This window comes from Tamandua tetradactyla, chromosome 5 (assembly GCF_023851605.1).
Source record: "Tamandua tetradactyla isolate mTamTet1 chromosome 5, mTamTet1.pri, whole genome shotgun sequence".
NCBI lineage: Eukaryota > Metazoa > Chordata > Mammalia > Pilosa > Myrmecophagidae > Tamandua > Tamandua tetradactyla.
In genome coordinates, this window is record NC_135331.1 from 9,317,675 (window position 1) to 9,344,936 (window position 27,262).

Here is a 27,262-nt window from a genome sequence, read left to right on the forward strand (position 1 = left end):
GAATTAGGAAAAGTGAACGGAGCCTGGGCAACCTGTGGGACACAAACATACCCATATGCACATGTGGAAGTCTCAGAAGGAAAAGAAAGGGGCAAAGAAAATATTCAAAGCAATGATGTCTGAAAACTTCCCAAATTTAACAAAAGACATGAATAGAGACACTCAAGATGCTCAGCAAATTCCAAACAGGATAAATCCATCTAGACTCACCCTGGGCCATGTTGTAATCAAACTGTTGAATGCCAAAGGTCAGGAGAGAATTCTGAAAGTTACAAGAGAAAAGCAATCTGTCATGTATAAGGGAGCCTCAATAAGATGAAGTGCCAATTTTTCATCAGAAACTGTGGAGGCAAAAAGGCAGTGGAAAAACAAAAGTGCCGGGAAAAACAAAAACAAAACTGGCAACCAAAATTTCCGTATCAGGCAAAACTGTCTTTCAGAAATGAGGGAGGGGTTAAGATATTCCCAGAAAAATAAAAGCTGAGGGACTTCTTCAGCACTAGACCAGTCTGACAAGAAATGCTAGCGGGAGTTCTGCAGATTGAAGGGAAAGGACACTAGACAATTGACTGAAGCCGCTTCAAGAAAGGTGATGACACGGGTAAGTATACATGCGAGTACAATTGTATTTTTTATTTATAAATCTGCTTTTTACTTCCACCCAGATCTAAAAAGCAAATGCATAAAATTTACTAATGATAAATCAATGATTTTGGACTCATAACGTATAATTCTGTCATTTGTGACAAGAACTACGTAAAGGTGGGGGGACGGAGGTGACGGGAACATAGTTTGTGAATGCTACTGATGCTACATTCGTATCAAACCAACAAGATTGTTATACAGTTAGACTGTCCCATGGTTACCACAAAGAAAAATATTAGAGAATATGCAGATTGATAAAGACAAGGCAAAGTACAGGTCACCAGGAGTGGGGGGAGGGGTGAAGGTGAGTTATTGCAAAATGCGGGTGGGGGTGATGGGGGAGGCGATGGGAAAGTCATGGTCACAGCCTGTGGTTAGGTCCTGCCGCTTTGTGATGGTGATTAATGCCATTGAATGGTATGGTCAGGAGGGGCTGGAATGGGAAGATTTAGGTTGTAAATATCTCTACGATTAAAAAAATAAATAGTGGCATTTAAATGCAAAACATGACACTTGATGGGAATTAAGATGGAGGAGAAAAGACTCAAAGGGCTTTACTGGGATATAAAGGAAAAGTGACATAAAGACATAAGCTTTATATTGACGTTAAATTTCTTATATTTGATGACGGCACTTGATGTGATTATATAAGTGAGATCCTTGTTCTTAGGAAATTGCATGGAATAATTATTTGTCCAAGGCGGATGATATGTACAACCTGCTCTCGTAGTTCCCAAAATGACGGTAGGTAGACGACAGGTGCGGCAAAGGTGGACAAGTGTTAATATTGGTGGCTTTGGAGGGATGGGATATGTTGTAGTTCTTTGTATGGAGTTTGTATTATTTTTGCAACTGGCCTGCAAGTTTGAAATTATTTCAAAATAAAAAGTTAAAAAAAAAAAAGCTTTGTGTGACAAATGATTCCCTAAATAAAGCCAACTCAAATATTGGAACTGGGAAAATATTTGTAATATAAACAATAACCACCAAGTTCTATTGACTAACCTACTGCACCCAGGCACCATGCTATTTATTTTATATGTATTAACCTGTTTATCTTTAGAACCATGCTATGAAGCAAAAATTATTGTTTTATAGATAAGTACAAATGAGGCATTACAAGGTTAACTAACTTGCCAAAGTCATTGGCTACTCAGGGACAGTGAAGATGTGAGCGTGTTCAGCCGTCCCCGAGCCAATACACTTCATCATGTCTCAGATGGAAGCCTAAGGCCAAAGAGACTCTAAAAGAGCTCTTACAAATCACCCCGAAAAAGACAAAACAATCAACGTAGAAAAGGACCAAGACTATCAACAGATTATTTATAGAGGAGCAAAACCCAAGGGCCAAAGACTCTTGAATTCAACAGCAGTCAGAAAATGCAAATTAAAGAAACAGTGAGATATCACTTTACATCCCTAAGATTGACACAAATGAAAATGAGTGAGAACGTCAAATGCTGGCAGGAATATGGAGAAAAGGCCACTCTTCTACATGGGAGGTTGCACAGCCATGTGGGAACACAGTCTGGCAACATCTGTCAAAATGCAAACTAAACATACCCTTTGAACCAGTAATCTCACTCCTGGGAATCTATCCCAAACAAATAAAAACACCAATACTTAAGGGCAAAAATGTTTCTTGGAGCATTGCTTTTTTTGTAGTAAGGCACTAGCCACAACGTGAATGTCCATCAGAAGAGAAAGGCGGACAGCTAGAGGAATCATGCTATGCCCTTCTAAGGACTAATGGCTAGCCATTAAAATGAATTTCCACAAAGTAACATGAAGTACCACAAGCATGATGCAAAAAAAAGTGTATATTATCTCCCACTTTCATCAAACAAAAAATGTGTATCTGGGGTGCTAGCGTAGTTCAGTGTAGAATTCTCGCCTGCCACGTGGGAGACCTGGGTTTGATTCCTGGTCCATGCACTTTCCCAACAAACAAAGAAACAAACAAAAAATCAAACAAGCAAAAATTCAACAAATGGTGCTCGAATAACGGGATACTCGTGTGGAAAAAGAATGAACTGTGACCCCAGGCATATAGCATACAAAAATAAAATGGTACATGTCTAGAACCCAGGAAATGTTATGTGAACCCAGGAAAGTTTGAAAGGGCACACACTAGATCATCAACGTCTGGTTCCTTGCATTGAGGATGAAGAAGCTGGAGAAAAAGGAGTTAGCCAAAAAAAAAAAAAAGCCTCTAATAGGGGTGACAAACTATGACCCACAGACCCAAACAGCCTGCTACCTGTTTTTGCAAATAAAGTTTTATTAGAACACAGCCATTCATAAGGTCAGGACTGAGATGAGGCAGGTGAGGCAGCCACAGCACAAATTTAAGAGACAGTCCCTTTGTGCTGATTCTGTACTTGCAAGACTCTGGATGCTTCACTTGCCTCAACCTAGTGCAGACCCTGCTCCTTATCCCTTAAACATATGGTCCATGGTGCTTTCTAGCTACAAGGTAGCACTGAGTAGCGAGAACACAGAACGTGGCCTGTAAGACTGAAATATGTACTTTACAGATAAAGGTTGCAGATCCCTGGACTATACTAAAATAAAATTATGTATATCACACACAATTAACATACAGAACACAAAATTCTGTATCTTTGGAAAAATATATATAAACAAATACATTTTAATAAGATAAGGTGAATCAGGGACTGCAACGTGGCAGCCTGCTGGCCCAAAGGACAGACAGATGTGTTTTGGGCAATTCAGCGGTATTTGTATCAATCCCTGCAGCCTTCTGAGCATGCACCCCCTGCAAGTGTTTCCATTCAACACAAGGTCTACCCTCAAAAGAGCTACAGTAAATAAACAAATGCAAAGTGTACCTGTGGTATTAAAATTTCATGGGGTTGGGTGGCGATTGGGAAAAAATTGTCTAAGAAAATTCCCCTGAGGGGGACAATAATGGAGAAAAGGTTGAGAAACACTAGACTTAACACTAGTTTATATCTCAACACATTTGCAATTGTCACCCGTAAAGAAATGCCCAAATGAGACACCCATAGTTAACAGCGAGTGAGGGACTTGTCTCCTTTATGTAAAGCTCTCCCCATCCCCTTGTCTCTCTCTGTCCTACTATTTGGGATGTGTCATTCAGAGCCCACAAAGCTTTGAGTTTAAGCTCTGTTTCTGTCAAACTTTTGTCTCAATTTGTGTTGAGTACTTCTGGGTAGTAAGAAATAAAGTGCAGGGCAGGTCACTTATGTATTGGATGTTACATAAGCAATTCCAGCGAAATGAGAACGCTCTGGAAATGTCAAACCAATTCCAAGGAGAACTGGCGCATTCAGTATTTAACTGGGTCTCATTCCATTTTACGTACTACTAAGAAGAAAATCATGCTTAATTAAATGGTGGTTGCGCTGGTTTGAAAGGATGTATGTCCCCTAGAAAAGCCATATTTTAATCTAAATCCCATTTTGTAAAGAAGAACAATCTCTATTCACTACTGTATGCTTGAAACTTCAATCAGATAATCTCCCTGGAGATATAATTAAATCAAGAGTGGTTGTTAAACTGGATTAGGTGACGACATGTCTCCACCCATTTGGGTGGGTCTTGATAAATTTCTGGAGTCCTATAAAAGAGGAAACATTTTGAAGAATGGAGGAGATTTGGAGAAAGCAGAGAATGCTGCAGCACCACAAAGCAGAGTCCACCAGCCAGGGACCTTTGGAGATGAAGAAGGAAAATGCCTCCTGGGGAGCGTCATGAAACAGGAAGTGAGGAGAGAAAGCTAGCAGATGACACTGTGTTCACCTTTCCAGATGAGAGAGAAACCCTGAACTTCATCGGCCTTCTCGAACCAAGTTATCTTTCCCTGGATGCCTTAGATTGGACATTTCTATACACTTGTTTTAATTGGGACATTTTCTTGGCCTTAGAACTGTAAACTAGCAACTTACTAAATTCCCCATGTTAAAAGCCGTTCTGTTTCTGGTATATTGCATTTCAGCAGCTAGCAAACTAGAACAGTGGTATACTTTTTTTTTTCTTTTTAAAGAATTAGGATGAAATTCGTATAATGGAAAACCACCCATTTTGAAGTGAACCCTTCATTCTGTGGCAGTTAGCATATTCAATTGTTGTGCAACCACCACCATATTCTGGTTCCAAAACATTTTCGTCACCCCAAAGGGAAACCCCATTCCCATTAGAGACTGGAGTGATGCTGCCACAAGCCAAGGGATGCCAGGAGCCACGAGAAGCTGAAAAAGCAAGGAAGCCTTCTCTCCCAGAACTTTTGGAGGTAAGGCGACACTGCTGACAGCTTGATTTTGGACTTGACACTGCTAACAGCTTGATTTTGGATTTCTGGCATCCAGAACTGTGAGAGAATAAATTTCTACGGTTTTAAACCACCAAAATATGTGGCACTTTGTTTTAGCAGCGATTGGGAGCTGATACCCCAGTATAGAGTGTCCTTTTGAGCAAAGTTTTTGCACCAGGCCACCTAGTGGGCTTCCAGCCAGCCTAGCGATGTCTTTCCCAGATTGGGTAGCGTGGTGACATGGCATGGTATTAGAACCACAGAATTTTCTCTTCCAGCACAGCATGGTGAGAGAATCACAAGGAATTGCAATTTGATTTTTAAAAACTTCTCCACTCTGGCCCTTATGAGTACATGACAATCCCGTTGTCTTCAAGTGTAGTATTATTTTTCTCATGGACATTAAGTTGGAAAAAAACATCCTCATTATGCTCTAAGTAGCATCCCTGGAGTCTGCACTTGGCCTTGCTTGCTTCCTGAGGGACTTCATTGACATTTCCTGGTATAGCAGCCACTTTCCCCTAAACAGGACATTACAACTAATTGCTGAAGTTGTCCCATCTGTCTATTGCCAGACTTATATGTCATGGAGGGACCACTCAGAATACTTCCTCTCTTGCATACTTCATGGTACTCTGTGCTTTTTATTTTTTCCTTAACAGAATATATCACAATGTCAATTAAATAAATATTTGTTCAAGTCCTTATTTAACATCTGTCTCCCACACTAAACTGTAAGCTCTATGAGGGCAGGAATTTGTCCATGATTTCCCAATGCCTTGCACAGTGCCTGATACATGGTAGGTGGGCAGTAAATATTTGTTGAGTAGATGGATAAATGAATTTCATGGGAGAGGCAAAGGCAAAACCAACCAGAACATAGAAGACAATTAAACAAATGATGGTTCTTTTTAACACATTCCCGGTGAGTCTGCAAGACATAAGCACTCCCTGTATCATTTAGGGACCTTTCTGGGGTGTTTTGTAACAGCCTCTGCTTCACGCAGGCTTGATCCTTTGACATGCTGTTTTGCATGACTCTTCATTAACACAAATGTCTGTAGAACAAACACAGAAAGGGACAAAGAGAGCCACATCAGTCCCCAAGGGAAAGGCTAAAGTGCTAGCAGACACATTGGCACAGCTGAGGGGAACACAGATTGCACTGATGGCTTGGGGAGGCAGTGGGCAGAGACCTTGCCTATCTCTGTCATGTATTCTGAGTCACTGTCTCCGCCTGCTGAAATGGTCCCACTTCCAATGGCCTGTCCTCCAACCTCTCTTCTCAGGGATGGCTGGCTTTCATCTCAGCCACAGGCAACAAATCCTGATCCGTTTAATCCATCTGTGGTGGTCTTGTTTGCCTTGTCCGGACATCACTGGAGCGTTCCAGCAAGATGTGAGGGGAAGGCTTTCTACAGGAATGTTTCCTCACTTTTATAAAGGGCACCTGGGTTTGGCGGTTCCTCAAAAAGTTAAATATAGAATTACCCTAAGACCCAGCAAATCCACTCCTAGGTATATGGCCAAGAAAACTGAAAATATATGTCCACAGAAAAACGTGTACATGTGTCCCCAGCAGCATCGTAGATAGTCCAAAAGTGAAAGCAATCCAATGCCCGTCAATGGATGAATGGATAAAGAAAATGCAATATATCCTTTCAATGGGTTGGTATTCAGCCAGTGAAAGGAATGAGGCTCCAATATGTGCTAAAGGGCCACATATTGTTGAATTCCATTTCTATGAAATGCCCAGAATACATAATCCATAGAGACAGAAAGCAGATGGGGGTGGTTGCCAAGGGCTGGGGAGAGGGTGGACAGGAAGTGATTACTTAAAAGGTATGGTGATTTTCCTTTTGTTATGTCAAAGTATTTTGGAACTAGACAGAGGTGATGATACAACAACATATTAAATACCATTGAATTGTACACCTAAAATTGTTAATTTCATGCTATGTGAATTTTACCTCCTTATTGTTTTTTTTAAATAATAATTTAAAGAGATTCTTGAGTAAGGATGTAATTTTAGAGCAGCCGAGCCCTCTGTATTGTGATGATACAAATCAAGGACAAAACCGGTGCGTTAAGAAATGGCTGAGTGGAAACATAAAAAGAACCTGGGGTCCTTGATGATGGGGACTCTATCCTTGGCCTTCTGATTATGCCAGATAATAAATGCCCTTTTTACATAAAGCCATTGCTACTTGGGTGTCCTGTTTCTCATGGTTGAAAACATCCTCAGTGTTACTTCATCCTACCCTAAGTGACTTCAAGGGTCTGAAAAGGCAAGGCAAAGGTATTAACTTTATTCTAACGGGAATGAGAATAACAAAACCAAGAGGGGCCACGTCACTGACTTTGTGCCTCTCGCTGGAGAGAAAAGCTGCCATACTGTGTTGCTATAGCTAAAGTGAAGAAAACGAACACTTTCAGCTTGTAGCGGATAGCTAATGGTGAAGAATTCTCACTAACTGTTCATTCTCAGGGGTAGGCAAGGACTGTACATATGCACATGCATGTGTGCATGTGTGTGCGTGCATGTGCTAGCCTCAGAACGAACCCAGGTGTTATACTTCCTGTTATTTTTAACTGGCTGTAATGTTTCTCAAAACAGGCTGGACTCACTTTAGGTTCAATATTAAATAATCATAGCTTTGTCAGCTCTGAGTACTATAGGCAAGAGAGAATCACTGGCAATACCAGTGACACCCGTTTCGCTTTACTCAGGAATTTGAGCACTTAGCATCTCTACTGGGTTGAATATTGTCCCCCCAAATTCATGTCTACACAGAACCTCAGTAGGTGACTTTATTTGGAAATAAGGTCTTTCTCTGCAGATGTAATTAGTTAAGATGAGGCTCTACTGGAGTAGGGTGGGTCCAAAATCCAATGTGACTAGTGTCCTTATGAGAAGAGAGACAGAGACACAGAGGAAGAAGTTCACGTGAAGGTGGAGGAAGAGACTAGAGTGATACAGCTACAAGCCAACGAACACCGAGTTTTGCCGGTGACCACCAGAAGCTACGAGAGGCAAGGAAGGATCCTTCCCTAGGTCTTCAGAGGGAGCACAGCCCTGCCGACATCTCGATTTTGGACTTCTGGCATCTAACACCGAAGCGTGACCAAATGCTACAGAAAAGTCATGCTTTCTCTGGGTGAAATGTCCATTCTATGTAGTGAGAATGTTATTTGGGGGCAGCTGAGCCCTTCGTATTGTGATGATACAAAGGACAAAACCAGCATATGAAGGAATGGCAGAGTGGAAAGAAGAGAAAGAACCTGGGCCCTTGATTACATCATTGACTTGCTCTGGAGAACATCTCCTTTATCAAAGCCAGGCTGACTTTTCTGTATCACTAGGCTGAGGTTGAGAGAAAGTGGAGGACATTGAAATGGTTCCCTCTCCAAAGTCTTCCCCTCCCATTTGCATGGACCTGGAAAGCCCTGGCATGGCTCCCCTTATAGGTTCCCACTCTACTCCACCTATACATAGAAGGGTTCCAGAGAAAGGATGATATTGCTGGGTGGGCTTTTGATGCGACGTTTAAAGGCATAATATGAAGAGTTAATATTTGCAAGTGCTGTTGGATTTGACTGACTCTCGCTATTTGTCTTGGCGCTTCGTCCTAAGTCGTTGTGTAATGTGTAAGCTATGAAAATAAACGACTGAAGTTGTCTGCAGTAAAAACCTGTTTCACAGCTGATGGATTCAGGGCAACAGGTCCTTTGCTTAAAGGTTGCAGGAAATTAGCCATGATTAAAATAAATTTAGATGCATCACTCTGCAAATTTCTAATAGAGATACGGAATTGCAGTCCGCTTTGTCCTCACATATTGGGTTTGTTTCTTTTTCACCCAGCTGGGAATTCATATGCTCAATGGGTCTTGTCTAGAAAGAGGTGAGTTGTTTATTCAAGAGGGCTTGAATCGCCTGGAATGTGAGATATTTCCAAAACACTGAGTAAGTGTGCTAAAATAAAAGGAAACAAAACACAAAATCCTGCTGACTTTCAGAGGGATGCTGAGATGAGGACATGAAGTTGAGTCTAAATGACCCGACTTGCCAGGGCTGTGAGTCAGCTGCTCCTTGCGAAGGAAGGCAGTAAATAACTGTGCTTTGAGAACTGTTCTTCCAGTTGATCTTATCCAGTTTTTAATCTTAAAAATTGTATTATGGTAACATATAACATTAAGTCTGCCATTTTCACCATTTTTAAGTCTCCAATTCAGGGACATTAAGCATATTCACAGTGGTGTGCCACCATCCACTGCCAAAACTCTCCATCACCCGTCAAGCTGTCCTTCTCTCTGGGCCCTGGTAATGTCCGATTTACTTGTCTGTCTCTATAAATATGCTTATTCTAGATATTTTATATCAGAGGAATCATATACTATCTGTCCTTTTGTGCCTTCTTTCACTGATCATAACGTTTTAACGTTTCATCCATGTTGTAGAATGGATCAGAACTTTATTCCTTTTTAATTGCTGAATCATATTCTATTGACATTTAAGTTGTTTCCACCTTTTGGCCATTTTGAATGATGCTGTAATTGAGAAATCAAGATTTAAGGGATGATCTTGATGACTGAATCATTCTTTGGATGTTCCCTTTTGCTTTCTGGTCTATTGAGTAGACAGATGGAAATACCTGAAATTTCTAATTTATAATGCATCTGCCTTGATCTCTGATAATGATTGTATAGCATTTGTCTTCTGCCCCTGTGATTGTAAAAACCTTGAAACTAACCTTCATTTGTACCCAGTTATCCAGTTTTTCAACTTTAGAGTCTTGTGATCACTAAAGACAGCCCCTAATGTTTATTCATGAAGGGTCTTGGGTCAGCCCAGAACTAACCCACCCCAAGTCCAAAGTTATCTTGATAAGGGAGACTGGATCTAACCAAAGCGGACCCGCCTAACACACACAGTAGCTTAACCTACAAGTCACCTGTACCTCCCCACCATTTTCTTACGCACGCTTTGTGACTAAGCATGTAATCAATCAGCACGTGCTCACTGATCAAATCACCTCTAATAATATCATCTGGGGCCACTGTGCTCATTATTTTAAACCCTGCCCATCTTTTTCTCTAATAAAACTATCAGAATTACTGCAGTCTGGGGAGACAGATTTTGGGCCAGTAGGCAATCTGCTCTCCTACTACGCACCCAGTAATCAACTTTTTCCCTCTGTGAAACTCTGTTGTCTCAGGAATTGGCCTTTGAACGCATTGGGCAAAAGAACCTATGCCTTTGTCCGGTAACAATGCTGTTATATCCTATAGTTTTGTAACTACCTTAGCACTTTTATATTCTTGTATTAACTAGTTTTCAATAGTTAAGATGTCATTTAAGACTATCCAGCATCAGACTTTTTCTGCTCCCCGCCTGGTATCTGGTGATAAATATCTTCCAGTTCCCTGCACATACTCTGTTGTTTCAGGCTTTTGCTCCCATCCCCCCTTTGCCTGCCTAACTTCCACACATTCTTTATAACATAATATTTACTTAGGACCCAAGTTCATTACTTAGGAGAATGTCTCATTTATATAAACATGCGTAATTATATGAATAGACTTATAAAGCATTAGATACTCCTTGAGCTCAAGAGCTAATGTAATGAACCAAGAGGAAATGGGATCACCCCAAAAATAGCATTATTGTCAACTCATTTTTCCACTGTTCTTTATATAGACTTGGGTTTTGTTTTTTCTTTCAGTCTTAAGAGGATATATTACTCATAACACATAGTATATTTCCTCCCTCAAAAGAAGAAGTGACTTACACAATTTATCCCCCTTCTTCCTACCCAATAATGTCATGTGTCTTGTGGTAGTGTTTTTGTAAGACTCAGAATATCTAGGAAAACTTTCATCACCAAGTGACATGAATGTCCATGCTGGGACTTTGCTTTCTCTTTCTCTCTTTTTTTTTAAGTAAATCATAACAAGCCACACTATACAACATCTAGAGTGACAGATAATTCTATCATTCATAAGTTTGGCATGTAAAACTAAGAATTCTGCAAATTAATGTATTAGTGCGTGGCCTTTTCTCAGGCAGTTACAGTCTTTTGGTTCAGCTTAGATTTCTGATAGAGTGTTCCAAGATTTTCATTTTTACTCTTGGGTTTCCGGTGGGAAAAGAGAGAAGCTGGTTTTAAGGGGTAAAAAGAAAACGTAAGTGGTGGTAAGAAAAGGGAACAATTGCGATAAATGAAGAAGACCAACTCTCAAAAGTGAAATGAAGGGTGCATGGGTAGTTCAGTGGTAGAATGCTTGCCTTCCATGCAGAAGACCCGGGTTCGAATCCCGGACCATGCACCCCACCCCCCAAAAAAGTGACCAAGTGACCAGCTATGCCAATCCAGCACTTCCCACCTACCTCCTTTGCTGGGTCCCTACAACGACAGCCAGAGAAGATTCAGTTTCTTTCCCTATGTTTGACCCCCAAAGACCTCTGTGTTCATTTCCCAGGGCTGCCATCACAAATCAGCACAAACTCGGTGGCTTAAAACAACAGCAACTTATTCTCTCCCAGTTCTGAAGGTCAGAAGTCTAAAATGAAGTGTTAGCGGGGCCACGTTCCCTGAAGTCTCTGGGGGTTCTGGGGTGAGGTGGGGGGAGTGGAGGGTGGAGAGGGCCCTTCCTGGCCTCTTCTGGCACGCCCAGGTGTTCTGCGGCTTGTGGCTGCATCACTGGCATCGCTGCCTCTGTTTTTACCCAAGGCCGTCTTCTCCCTGTAGTCTCCATTTTCACACTGCCTTTTCTTCTGTGTGTCTCTATGTCCTTTTCTGTCTTTTAGAAGGACATTCTCACTGGATTTAGGGCTCGCCCTAATCTAGGATGACTTCATCCTAACCGAGTATATCTCTAAAGATCCTATTTTCAAACAAGGTCACATACTGACATTCTGGGTGGGCAGGAATTTGAAAGGAGACACTATTCAACCCACTACAAACCTTCGTCCTCTGCCTTTGGGTAAAGTATACAGTCCTTTAAATGATGGTGAGTTCTGTATCTGCTTATTAGAAATAATGACCTTATAATTTAAATTTTACTGAAGGAAACTAACATATAGAAAAGTGCAGAAATCATAACGGACTTTCACAAACTGAACACACCCAGACCAAGAAACAGAACATTCCAAGTATACTTAAGAAACCACAGTTTTTTGAAAAGTGATCACAATAAGTATTTACTTATTTTCATCCTCGATTATAAATAGTAAACAATGTGTGTTTCTTTAGTGTTTTCCCCCTTTATGACTATAGATTTTAGTTTTTCAAGTATTTAAACCAAAACCTGTTCTGTTCCTGTGATTGTGCCCACATTGATTCGATCTGAAGTTCATTTTGATTATTGCACTGAATCTATAGAAAAGCTAAGGAATCCATAGATTTCAAAAGGGGATAAGTTAAGCCCCTGAAAAGACGCAGAACATCATTAGCCACTAAGGAAATGCAAATCAAAACCACAATGAGAGGCCACTTCACACCTGCTAGGATGGCTACAAATAAAAAAAAAATTTTAAAAGGAAAAGTATCAGCGAGGATGTGGAGAAACCAGGGCCCTTGTGCACTGCTGGTGGGAATGTAAAATGGTGCAGGCGCTGTGGAAAACAGTTTGGCATTTCCTCAAATATGGAATGACCACATGATCCAGCAATTCCACTTCTAAATCTACACCCCAAAGAACTGAAGACAGGGACTCAAGCAAATATTGTACATCACTGTTCCTAGCAGCATTATTCACAACAGCCAAAAGATAGAAATAACACATGCCCAGCAACAGGTGAATAGATGAATGAAATGTGGTCTATCCACACAATGGAATATTATTCAGCAGTGAAAAGGAACGGAGTGCTGATACATGCTACAACATAGTTGACACTGGAAAATATTATGCTAAATGAAAGAAACCAGACACAAAGGACCATGGATTATATGATTCCATTTACACAAAATGTCCAAATGGGCAAATTTATAGAGATATCAAACAGATTAGTGGTTGCTTGTTGGCGCCCGGGTGAGAGATGGATGCGTGGATGGCTGAAGGGAACAGGGTTTCTGTTTGAGATGATGAATATGTTGTAAAATTTATTGTAGTGATGATTGAGCAATATCTGTGAAAATACTAAAAACCATTGAATTGTAACTTTGAATAGATGAATTTTATGGTACGTGAACTGTATCTTAATAAAGCTGTTAAAAAAAAAAAACTATACCCCCTTTCTCTGCGGAATCACCGTGGCGGCTGGGACCCTGTACACATATCCGGAAAACTGGAGGGCCTTCAAGGCCCTCATTGCTGCTCAGTACAGCGGGGCTCAGGTCCGCGTGCTCTCCGCGCCACCCCACTTCCACTTTGGTCAAACCAACCGCACTCCTGAATTTCTTCGCAAATTTCCTGCCAGCAAGGTTCCAGCATTTGAGGGTAACGATGGATTCTGTGTGTTTGAGAGCAATGCCATCGCCTACTATGTGAGCAATGAGGAGCTGCGGGGAAGAACTCCAGAGGCAGCAGCCCAGGTGGTGCAGTGGGTGAGCTTTGCTGACAGCGACATAGTCCCCCCAGCCAGTACTTGGGTGTTCCCCACCTTGGGCATCATGCATCACAACAAACAGGCCACAGAGAACGCAAAGGAGGAGGTGAGGCGAATTCTGGGGCTGCTGGATGCTCACTTGAAGACAAGGACTTTTCTGGTGGGTGAACGTGTGACCCTGGCTGACATCACAGTTGTCTGCACCCTGTTGTGGCTCTCCAAACAGGTCCTTGAGACTTCTTTTCGCCAGGCCTTCCCCAATACCAATCGCTGGTTCCTCACCTGCATTAACCAGCCCCAGTTCCGGGCTGTGTTGGGGGAGGTGAAACTCTGTGAGAAGATGGCCCAATTTGATGCTAAGAAGTTTGCAGAGAGCCAGCCTAAAAAGGACACCCCACGGAAAGAGAAAGCACCATAGGAGGAGAAGCAGAAGCCCCAGGCTGAGCGGAAAGAGGAGAAAAAGGCAGCTACTCCTGCTCCTGAGGAGGAGATGGATGAATGTGATCAGGCGCTGGCTGCTGAGCCAAAGGCCAAAGATCCCTTTGCTCACTTGCCCAAGAGTACCTTTGTGTTGGATGAATTTAAGCGCAAGTATTCCAATGAGGACACACTTACAGTGGCGCTGCCGCATTTCTGGGAGCACTTTGATAAGGATGGCTGGTCCCTGTGGTATTCTGAGTACCGCTTCCCTGAAGAGCTCACCCAGACCTTCATGAGCTGCAACCTCATCAGTGGAATGTTCAGCGATTGGACAAGCTGAGGAAGAATGCCTTTGCCAGTGTCATCCTCTTTGGAACCAACAACAGCAGTTCCATTTCTGGCGTGTGGGTCTTCCGAGGCCAGGAGCTTGCCTTTCCGCTGAGTCCAGATTGGCAGGTGGACTATGAGTCATACACATGGAGGAAGCTGGATCCTGGCAGCGAGGAGACCCACACGCTGGTCCGAGAGTACTTTTCCTGGCAGGGGGCCTTCTAGTATGTGGGCAAAGCCTTCAATCAGGGCAAGATCTTCAAGTGAACATCTCTTGCTATCACCTAGCTGCCTGCACCTGCCCTTCAGGGAGATGGGGGTCATTAAAGGAAACTGAACATTGAAAACAAACAAACAAACAAACAAAAAACTATAGTAGTACTTACCCAGGGAAAGTCAGTTTAGGGATCTCAATCCTGGGTTCTATAGACATTAGAAGGAGAGTTCAAAAAGAGAAAAATTGCTCTAGAAACACATTCCTTGAATATTCTGCCTTAATTTTTCTAGAAGCACCATCCCTTGTATTCTGGTTGCCTTTGCGTATCTACAGTTTCAGAAGAAAAAAAAAAAACTTTATATTTCTCTAATCTTTTGCAAAGTTTATGGTACAATTTATGCTTGTTAGTGAACACTTAGACTCTTACAGTGCATTCCCCATTTAGAACACAAGGTGCTATGCTCACGAAGATACACAGAACCCCTGTGGGTTTGACTCATACAAAAATCTCAAGTGGGTGGCAGAGAGAGTTCAGATAGAGTTGAGAGGCTACTCTGGAGGTTGCTCTTACACAAGCTTCAGGTAGACCTTGCTACCTATCATAACCTGCTAACTACCAACCAGGACCATTCCAGCCAATCCTAAAGAACACGTAGGCCAATTTATAAGATTCCACAAAGGTTCCAGGCACTAGAGTAACTTGCTAGAAACCTACAACCTCCAGATGGGTCCCTGGTCCAGATAAGTCCTGAAACCCAGCCCAGCCTCTCCAGAACATCAGATAGTTCCATCTCCCTACCCCATATTGGTGACAGACCCTTCTAAATATCAAAAATTTAGAATTGCCATAGCCCAAACATCCCTAAATAGAGGGATTGAAAGATCAAAGGAGATGGTGGAATTACACATAGAAGATAGGACTTAACAAATGAATATGAATGCTGAATCATTAAATTGATATCTCTTTTAGTCTCCAGTATTTTAGAGCAGCTAGAAGCAAAAACCTAAAATTGTGGAATTGTAACCCATGTCAAAGCCTGAAATATGTTCAACAACAAATTGTGGTGCTGTGCTTGGAAATTTATAGCTTTTTTGTATATATGTTATTGTTCACAAAAAAAAAGGAAAAAAAGTCGATTATGATGATAAAAAAGTATTTAGGCCCTCTAGCCTCCTATATTCTGGAGCAGCTAGAAGGGAAAATATGAGAGGATTGTATGGTAGCCCATGACAAACTCTGGGATCTATCCTGTAACCATTTTTTGAAGAGTGCTTTGAAACTTTTTTATTTCTTTGCTTTGTATATATGTTATACTATACAATAAAAAAAGTTAAAAAAAAATCTCAAAAGGGGAAAGAAAAGGGAGGGAAGCCAGAATAGATGACAAGATACGATGATTGCCTGTGTATCTCTCGCACTTCATCACGAATACTGTAAGGTGCCTTATCAGAACGACTAAAATTAAAAGGACTGCTGAGTCCAAGTGTTGCCAAGCATGGAACAATTGGATCTCTCACCTATTGCTGGTGGAAGTGTAAATTGGTACAACCATTTTGGAAGACTGTTGACAGAAGCTAATAAAACAATTCCATTCCTGGATATACACCCAACAGAATTGAATGGTGTCAACCAAAAGACATGTGCAAGAATGTTCATAGCATATTTATTCACAATTGTCAAGGCTGGTAACAATCTAAATATCCATAACAATAGAATAGAATGATTATGGTATATTCATACAACAGAATTCTCAAAACAATGGAAAAGAATGTGCTATTACTATTCTGTAAAATAACATGATGAGTCTCACAACATTGTGTGAACAAATTCAGACTCTAAAGATTACCTGTTGTATGAGTTTGTTTCAATGCAATGAAAAATAAGCAAAACTAACCTTGAATCACAGAGGTCAGAATAGTGTTTACCTTTGGAGTTGGGGTGCACTGGGAAGAGGTACAAGGTAGACTTCTGGGGTGCTACCATCTTCTATATTTTGATATGGATCATTATACAACTTGTATACATATGTAAAAAATACTCCGTTTTTTTTCACTTAGGATTTGTGTGCTATATTCTATGTAAATTATGCCTCAATATTAAGAATTCTTACTGTACGGTAAAGCTGTCTATCCCAGTGGTTTCCAAAGCAGGGTGCACAGGACAATTCATTGGGTACAGGAAGAAAATGTGAGATTTTTACTTTTTATTTCATCTTTTAAAAAACGCTATTAAAGGGATATATGTTTATTGGGAGTATGAGCCTCAAATGTTTTACTGAGGGGTATGCAATAAAAAAGTTGGGGAGCTATTGTGTTTTCCTATCTAGGTTGGCAGCATTCAACAAAAAGGAAGTATAGTTACCTAAAGAACATTTGTATGGTTACTTGGCTTCCCCCAACTGGATAAATATAATCACCAAAAGTATATATTTTCTTACTGAAAGAGATCTGTCAAAGATTCCTCAAGGGAGGCACCCAGTGCGTGTACACAGGCATAGCAATGGATCCCAAACCTCTGGGTCCCAGATAAAACAGTAGAAAGATGACTGTTTTTCTTCTATCTCATCAGTCTCAGTTTTCTATCCCTAAGAGGTGGATGGGGAGCATCCACCTAATTAAATTATCTAGTCCTGGTACTCAAGGGATGAAAATCAGCTGCACCATTCAAAGCAAGAAACAATGAATGTGCACGAGTCACGGAAATTAAAATAGTGCCCTTACTTATTTAGTTGTTGCGAACATCCTGTCCTCTCCCCATGCGTCATGGGTGTGTAATCTGTACGTGTCGTCACGAAACATTCAAGGAAGGTCTTTTACCCTGCAAATGGTTAAAATTCATTTATTTCATAAATATTTATTAAGAGCTTGTTGCATGCTTGGCACTGTTCTGGGATTAGAGGGTAAAACAGTGAACAAAATAGATAAGGCCTCTGTTCTCACAGAACTCAAATTCTAGTGAGACAGTTAATACACAGGTCAACAAAGAGAACTTTGGATAGTACTGTGAAGGAAGTAAAATAGGGTGATGTGCTAGAAAGTGGCGGCAGGGTAGGGACGCAGCTTGATCTGGGTGAGTCAGGAAAGACTAGAGAGGAAGGTGGTCAGAGAGGAGGCAGCAGTGGCAGGCGCAAGGCTGGCAGGGAAAGCAAGGGCCCCACCGTGCCGAGCCTCCAAAGCGCGTGTGATTAGACAGACAACATGGGACAATTGCAACCCAGGCTTTAAACCTGGTGCTGTTGAAAAATTTGACCCTCCACAGGTATTGCCTTTTTGTAATAGATCTAAGGAGAGGAGAGCTTTTTTATAGGTAATTTTCCTGGAGGGAACACCTGTTTCCAATTTATATAAAGTTGCTGGAGTGCCAGAGATGGGAACTTGGGTTTTATTCTAAGTGAAATGGGGAGTCAGGAAAGGGCTTGACAAGGTGCTGACAAGATCTGGCTGCTTCTTCTTCTTCTTCTTCTTCTTATTATTATTATTATTATTTGGGAGAGAGGATGCCTGGTCCGGGAATGGTTTATTTTTAAAAAATATATTTAGTCACTTAAAAGTAGTTAAAATGGCAAATATTATGTTCTATGTATTTTACCACACCAACTGATTTTTGACAAGGCCCCCAAATCCTCTGAACTGAGACACAATAGTCTTTTCAATAGTTGGGCATGGAAGAACTGGATATCAATAGCCAAAAGAATGAAAGAGGACCCCTATATTACACCTTACACAAAAATTAACTCAAAGTGGATCAAACACCTAAATATAAGAACGAGCACCATAAAGCTTCTAGAAGAAAAGGTAGGGAAACATCTTCAAGACCTAGTAATAGAAGGTTGATTCCTCAACTTTACACCCAAAGCACAAGCCACAAAAGAAAAAATAGATAAATGGGAACTCCTCAAAATCAAATGCTTCTATACCTCAAAAGACTGTCAAAAAGGTGAAGAGGCAGCCAACTCCATGGGAGAAAATATTTGGAAATGACATATCGGACAAAGGTTTGATTTCCTGTATATACAAAGAAATCATACAACTCAACCACAAAAAAACAAACAACCCAATTATAAAATGGGCTAAAGATATGAATAGGCATTTTTCTGAGCAGCAAATACAGATGGCTCAAAACCACATGAAGGGATGCTCATTTTCATTGGCTGTAAGGAAAATGCAGATCAAGACTACAATGAGATACCACCTCATACCCGTAAGAATGGCAAGATGAGCAAGATTGAAAGGGCTTGTATAGACCTACGTTTTCCACTGACTCACACTAGAAATGTGAATGAGTTGTCGTAAGAATTACTTTAAAGTTATGATTATTGCGTAAAGAGTGTTTAAGTTCAGGGTACGGGGGAAAACGGGTATTGCATGCTATGAGCTATATTCAAACACAACAGCAGAGGTAAATAATGGGGTGAGGGACAAAAGTTAGAGGAGGTTTAGATTTCCTATTTGGTGAGGGTGTGTTTATTGTTTTTTTTCTCTTGGGAACAATGAAATTATCTGAAATTGAGAATGTGGATGGACTGTGGACTTTGGGCCGTCTACCTGATGCCTGATGAATGCAGGTGGCTGAAGGATGCACTGACGGAGAAGCACAGTGGCTAACGGTGGTGTATATTTATGAACGAAAGTTGTGCTGCTACAAAAAGGAACAATGTTGTGAGGCATGCAACGATGCGAATGAACATATGGGACATTTGGTGAGACAAAATCAGCCAGAAACAAAAGAACAACAAAGGTATGGTCACCTTTAGAAAATGCTTATAAGAAAATAGGGGCCTAGATTATAAAGTTTTAGAGCAGACACATTAAATTCAGAGTGGTGATTATTATTTCTAGATTTTGAGAGGCTGTTTTAAATATATAACCTGATATTTAGAAATAAGAACTAAGCCAGAGAGACTACCGGGAAGATGGCCAACTAGAGTAGCTCGAAATTAGCCCTGCGAAGGGACAGGAGGGTGACTGAGGTGGAGATTTGGAAGTGCGGCTGACCTGGGAGAGCCTTCGGGACCACAAGTGGCAGCACTGGTTGCAGAGGCCGAGGAACTGAGAGACAGAAAGCTGAGCCTGGTGCAGAGGTGTGGAGCCCATGTGGGGTGCACGGACGGGAACACCGGCCTAGAAGATAAGCCAGGCCACATTCCTTGGGTGTGCTACCCTCACCAGCATAGCCCTGTGACTGGTAACTCACCCCACATCCCACGCGCCGGAACCCCGTCACCCACTTACATTATCTGCACTCCAGGTGCCCCCACCCCACTAGCCCCCAGTACACGTACCTGCCCCACCCCCCCCCACCCCAAGTGCAGCCCAACCCACCTCTCCTGCACCCCTCCGAGTACCAACTCCCCCTCCCTGTTCCCTGCAGGCTGGTGCCAGCCCATAAAGGTTGCAGGCACTAACCTCCATATCTAGCCTCCCCCGCCCCACACCTGCAGTGTCGCACAGCCTCACTCCGCCCTCCCTGAGCTCAGCCCATCCGTTTACGGCACTCCCAGGCCCATACATGCACACAGGCCCCCAATCACGTCATTCAGCTCTGGGAACCACACTTTACAGCCGTCCTAGAACCGCGCATGCACACAGCCCTCAGCCTCACCTTCAAGCTCTGAGAAAGTTCCGACTTCACATCTGCCTCCAATCCATGGAGATGTAATGCTGACCTGCTGACACAGCTCTACGCATGCACACGAAGGGCCCCGTGCCTTAAACCAGTGCACACCAGGGTTACGCCCCCAGACCAGTGCACCTGCACAGCCACATCCTCCCTGGCTGCTGGGCACCACGTTCACCAGCATCAGTGTAACATCCCCAGCCTGCACCTATACCTGCCCTGAAACAAATCACCGCATTGAGCGCTCCACCCCATGCCCTGCTGCCTGCTGTACAACCATCCCACAAACACAAGGCCTTAGACTATTGAAAGAAATCAACTCCCAAAGTAAATCGATCAAGATATTTACATGCCATGAAGGCAGCAGAAGATCACTAAGCATATCACAATGCAGACAGATATAGCCCTGCCTAATGGCCAAATTAAAATACCAGAGGAGACACGGACATTGGAAGAGCTAATTAAAGATGTTCATACAACTCTACTTAATACAATAAGTGGGATAGCAAATGACATAAAGGAGATCAAGGAGACAGTAGAAGAGCACAAAGAGGAATTTGGAAGAATAAATAGAAAAATAGCGGAAATCACAGAGATTAAAGACTCTGTTGACCAAATGAAAAACATACTAGAGGCACACAACACCAGATTCGAAGAGATGGAAGAAAGAACAAGTGATATAGAGGACAGGATAATTGACTTCAAAGACTCAAAACAGCAAATGGCAAAAAAGATGGAAAAAATTGAATGGGAACTCAGGGAAATGATAGACAAAGCAAAGCACGCAAATATAAGAATCATTGGTGTCCGAGAAGGAGAAGAGAGCAGTAAAGGGCTAGGAAGAGTAGCTGAGGATATAATGGGGGAAACTTCCCAACCCTCATAAAGGACATAAAAATACAAGTCAAAGAAGCCCAATGAACTCCAAATATAACAAATCCAAACAGGCCTTCCCTAAGGCACATACTAATCAGTCTGTCAAACGTTGAAGAGAAGCAGAAAATCCTGAAGACAGCAAGAAAAAAAGCAATCTACTACAAACAATAAGACTGAGTTCAGGCTACTCAACTAGCACCCTGGAGGCGAGAAGGCAGCGGTATGATATATTCAAGATCCTAAAAGAGAAAGACTTCCAGCCAAGAATTCTGTACCTAGCCAAATGGTCCTTCAAATTGAGGAAGAGATTAAAGTTTTCACAGACAAAGAAGCCCTGAAAGAATTTGTCAACAAGAGACCGGCCCTATAAGAAATCCTAAAAGGAGTTCCGCCGGCTGAAAAAAAACAGACAGGAGAGGGAGGTCTGGAGGAGGTCATAGACTTGAAGAGTACCACTAAGGGTAATTTAAATAATACAAAGAAAAAGAGGGAAAATAATGTATAGATTTGACAAATAAAATAAAAAAGATAAGATGGCAGGATCAAGAAATGCCTTTTCAGTAGTAACTTTGATGTTAACAGCCTAAATTTACCAATTAAAATATACAGATTGACAGAATGGATTAAGAAACAATCCAGCTACATGCTGCTTACAAGAGACTCATCTTAGACACAAAAATACAAATGGATTGAAAGTGAACGGAAGGAAAAAGATTTTCCATGCAAGTCGTAACTAAAAGAAAGCTGGAGTAACTATACTATTATCAGACAAAATAGATGTTAAATGTATAGACATCATAAGAGACAAAGAAGGCTGCTACAAAAAGGAACAATGTCGTGTGGCATGCGACGATGTGAATGAACATGTAGGACATTTGGTGAGACAAAATAAGGCAGAAACAAAGAAACAACAACAGTATGGTCATCTTTAGAAAATGCTTATAAGAAAGCAGGCACCTAGATTGTAAGCTTTTAGAGCAGACTATTAGGTCCGGAGGGGGTGATTATTATTTCTGGATTTTGAGAGGCTGTTTTATATATATATAACTTGATATTTAGAGATAAGAACGAAGCCGAACAGGTAGAAGTTAAAGTCATTCAGAACATAGGGGTAAGGAAGACAGTGTCTATATTTTAGAACCACACATACTCTTTGAGACCAATGGAAGAAAGGTTTATTTGATCTGGAACTGAAATTTTCTGTAGTGCATAATCTAATTCAACCTATCTGTATAGCTCATTTGAACAACTGAACCACATACAGCACAGAATAAGAAATAGCTCCTTAAATCCTGTATAGAATATCGTAAGGCCTGGAAACATCCTAGAGTATATTAAACAGATAATCAGAAAGTACTGGCAAAGTCCCCGGAGGGAGGGGAAAAAGACTATGGAACTATTAAACCTTACCATCAGCGAATCCCCTGATATGGTGTCAAACTTTAGGGATACCCAAATCAATAGGCCATGCCCTCGATCATGAGGCTTACTCTTGTGAAGCTTATGTAGATAGTGGAGAAGCTCAAACTATCCATAGGCATGCCTAAGAGTTACTTCTGGAGGAACTTCGTTGTTACTCAGATGTGGCCTCAGTCTCTTTAGCCCAACTCTGCAAGTGAAATCATTGCCCTCCCTGCTACACGGGACATGACATCCAGGGGTGAAAGTCTCCTTGGTGATGTGGGAGGTGACTCCCAGGGATGAATCCAGACCTGGCACTGTGGGATCAACAATTATAAGCTGACCAAAATGGGGAAAAGGAGTGTGATTAATAAAGTATCAGTGGCAGAGAGAGTTCAAATAAGAGTTGAGAGGGTATTCTGGAGGTTGCTTGCTACCTATCATAACCTGCCAACCTCCAACCAGGACCATTCCAGCAAATCCTAAAGAACACGTAGGCCAATTTATAAGATTCCATGAGGGTTCCATGCACTAGAGTAACTTTCCAGAAACCTGCAACCTCCGGATGGGTCCCTGGTCCAGATAAGTCCTGAAACCTAGCCCAGCCTCTCCAGAATATCAGATAATTCCATCTCCCTACCCCATATTAGTGACAGACCCTTCCAGTATGAAAAACTTAGAATTGCCATAGTCCAAACCACCCTAAAGAGAGGTATGGAAGGATCAAAGGTGATGGTGGAGTTATACATAGAAGATAGGATTTAACAAATGAATATGAATGCTGAATCATTAAATCGTTATCTCTTTTAGTCTCCAGTGTTTTAGAGCAGCTAGAAGTAAAAACCTAAAATTGTGGAACATGTCAAAGCCTGAAATATGTTCTACAACTAATTGTGGTGCTGTGCTTTGAAATTTATAGCTTTTTTGTATATATGTTATTGTTCACAAAAAAAGAAGGAAAAAAAGTCGATTGTGATGATAAAAAAGTATTTAGGCCCTCTAGCCTCCTATATTCTGGAGCAGCTAGAAGGGAAAATATGAGAGGATCATATGGTAGTCCACGACAAACTCTGGGATTTATCCTGTAACCACTTTTTGAAGAGTGCTTTGAAAACTATTGCTTTTTTATTTCTTTGCTTTGTATATATGTTATACTACACAATAAAAAAAAAAGTTAAAAAATATTAGGTCTACAAAAAAAAAAAAGTTCAGATACATTAATGTTCCCAAAAGGCTACTCTTCAGTCCTATGGAAAGTTAACCTTTTACCTGTTAGAACTTAATTCTGAACAATCAGATCACTGAAGAGAGGATCTCATTCAGTTTCAGTTTGGCTTCAGCCAGCCGGAAAATTCATTTCCATTTGTTTAGTTCTAGTGCCACCACTTGACCCCTTTCAATCCTTGCACTTTTATGACTAATCACAATTATAGGCTCTACCTGCGATTTCAGTCTTATCATTGGTTTTCCTAACGTTCAGTCACTCACATACCAAAGAAAAAAAACCACAGATGTTGAGATACCATTTTCACCTATCAAATTAGCAAAAGATTTTTTAAGAGTGCGCTATTCAGTGCTGGGGAGGCTATAGTAACATGGGCATTCATTGATCGCCGGTAGGAATGGACACCTGTGAAGGCCTTTTGAAACACTTGCCGTTTGGCAATCTGCTTGTGGAGCCTTTTAAGATTCTTCACTACCTTTGTAAGTAATTACCTGGGAATCTATACTAAGGAAATTATCCAAAATATCAAAAAAAACTTTGTGAAAAATAAGTTAATGTCTGAATGTCCAGAAATAAGGGAACAGAGCAAGTGGGTAACTGAGAGTTTTGGTCGTCTGCTATGTACTAAGCAATGACTTTCATACATCTCATGTATCATTTCTCTCACGGACACCATGGAAGGGAGTATATTATCTCCACTTCATGGATAAGGAAGGGGCTCAGAGAGACAAAGCCATTAGCCTAGTTCATAAACCTATACATAGAGGCAGGATTGGAACCCAAGCCTGTATGTCTAAAAGCCTGTGGTCTTTTTACTATATCAATGAAACAAAACACTAACATTTAAAATAATGTCTTTAAAAGTTTACAATAAAAAAGTTTATAATAGGAAAATATTAAGTATGAAATTGCATATGCAGTAGGATCATAACTTTATAAAACCATGAAAAAATAACAGAAATAACAAAATGCTATCTGTTGTCAAAACAAAGACAAGCCAATTTCTAAAATAAGCAAAAAACTTGATAGGCATTTTCTTCAAAGAAGATATACAAATGGCTAATAAACATATGAAAAAAGGCTCAACATCATTAGCCACTAGGAAAATGCACATCAAAACCACACTGAGATACTATCTCATACCGACTAGGATGGGTACCATTGAAAAACAGAAAATAACAAGTATTGGTGAGGATGTGAAGAAACAGGAACACACATTCAATACTGGTAGGAATATAAAATGGTACAGGTCTGTGGAAAACAGTCTGGGAGTTCGTCGGATGGTTAACTATATAATTACATGTGACCTGGCAATCCCATTTCTAGGTATATATCCAGAAGAATTGGAAGCGGGAACTCGAACAGATATTTGCACAGCAATGTTCACAGTGGCATGATACACAATAGCCAAGACAAGTCCCTCAATCAATGAATGGATAATCAAAATGTGGTATATACATACAATGGAATATTATTCAGCATTGAAAAGGAATGGAGTTCTGGCTCATGTGACAACATGGATAAACCTTGAAGACAGCATTTGAGTGAAATAAGACAGATACAAAAGACAAATGTGTATGATCTCATCAATATGAAATAATCAGGAAAAGCAAATTAATAGAGCCAGATAAAGTCAGATACTAGAATACGGATTACCAGGGCTGGCTGTTGGATTAGGAAGTGGGGAATTAATGGTTAACTGGTACAACATATGTTTGGGGTGATGGAAAGGTTTTGGTAGTGGATGATGGTGATGTAACCTAACATTGTGAATGTGATTGACACCACTGAATTGTGTATTTGAGCGTGGTTGAAGGGGAAATTTTAAGTTGTACATATTCTATTACCTTAAAAAAATTTAAAACATAGGACTGTACAAGATATAGTCTATGGACTATAGTTTATAGTACAATTATAATATTACCACACTAATGCAAGGTGTTAATGAGGGGCAGGTATGTGGTAACTTTGTATCTATCTCTGCATGACTTTTCTGTAAATCTACAACTTCTCAAATAAGAAATTAAAAAAAAAACAAGAGTAAGAGACAATGTCACATCCACAAGGATGGCTACTAAAAAAAAATAAAGGAAAACAAGGGTTGACAAGGATCTATAAAAGTTGGAACCTTTGTGCATTGCTGGTGCGAATATAAAATGATGTATCCTCTGGAAAATAGTCTGGCTTTCTCAGAAGGTTAAACATGGAATTCCATATGACCTGGCAATCCCACTTCTAGGCTTATGTTCCAAAAAACCAAACACAGGGACTTGAACATATACTTGTACACCAGTGTTAACAGTAGCATTCATCATAATAGCCAAAAGGTGGAAACAGCACATGTCCATCAACAGACGAATGGTGCAACAAATTGTGGTGTGTATATATATATATATATATATTTATATGTAATGGAATATTATTCACTTGTGAAAAGGAATGAAGCTCTAAGATTGAACCTTGAAATCATTTTGTTGAGTGAAATAAGCCAGACACAAAAGGACAGATATTTTATTATTGCACTCATATGAAATACTTAGAGTAAGCAAATTCATAAAGAGAAAAAGCAGATTACAAGTTACAGGTTTGGGGAAGGGAGGAATGGGGAGTTGTTTGGTGGTTGTCAGGTTTCTGTTCGGGGTGATAAACGGTGGTGATTGTAGTATAGCGCTGTAACTGTAATTAACACTGCTGAATTGTACACTTACAAATGGTTGAAATGGGAAATTTGGGGTTATATATGCCACCACAATAAAAAAAGCTGTGCAATCAGCAGGATAAACACTGCAATTTTAAAAGCTATAATTGAGGCGCTTGAGGGTAGGAAGCTGTTGTAACATCTCAAATTTGAAGATTGGAAGACCTACAAATAAATGCATATATATGTACCATCTGTCCCTAGCTTTTTTAGTTAATGTGTTTTTTTTTTTAAATGGTGGCAAGTTCTTTGACACCTCCCCTCGAGTGGTGGGGTCAGTGCCCTGCTCCCCTTGATTACGGGTAGCTGTTTAGTTTGCGGAAGCTGCCAAAATGTACATATCACGAAATGGGTTGGCTTTTAGAAGGAGAATTTGTTAGTTTACAAGCTTACAGTTCTGAGGTGAAATGTTCAAATCAAGGCACCATCAAGGCGATGCTGTCTTCTCGAAGACCAGCTGCTGGCAATGCTAGGCTCCTCTGTCACATGGTGGAATCTTCTGGCCTCTCCCTTCTCTTCCCGGTTTTGTTGCTTTTAGCTTTTGGCTTCCTCTCTTTTTGTCTGAATTTCATTCTCTTATACAGCTCTCCAGCAAAAGGACTAAGATCCACACTGATTGAGGTGGGTCACATCTTAACTTAAAATCCTTCTCACTAGTGGCATGCAAGGGTAGTTCAGTGGTAGAGTTCTCACATGCCATGTGGGAGACTCAGATTTGATTCTGGGCCCATGTACTTCCCGAACAAACAAACAAAAGAAACCAACAAAACACTCAAACAAACAAAAATTCAACAAATGGTGCTGCAATAACAGGATACTCACATGGAAAAAGAATATGTGACCTCGCCATACAGCATAAAAAAAAAAATCCTACTAGTCACTAAAAGATCCTACTCACACCAGGTTCACACCCAGAAGAATGGATTAACTTTAAGAACATTCTTTTCTGGGATTTATAAAGGCTCCAAATCATCACAGTAGGCTTGAC

At 40.8% G+C, this 27,262-nt stretch overlaps 1 non-coding gene and 1 pseudogene across 1 annotated transcript; both read left to right on the forward strand.

The window, feature by feature from the left end:
- The first annotated feature begins 1,383 nt into the window (after nt 1-1,383).
- On the forward strand, nt 1,384-14,507 carry LOC143682125 (elongation factor 1-gamma pseudogene; annotated as a pseudogene).
- Nucleotides 11,199-11,269, forward strand: TRNAG-UCC (transfer RNA glycine (anticodon UCC)). Its single transcript has one exon. It is a non-coding gene; the product is annotated as a tRNA-Gly (tRNA).
- Nucleotides 14,508-27,262: the final 12,755 nt, after the last annotated feature.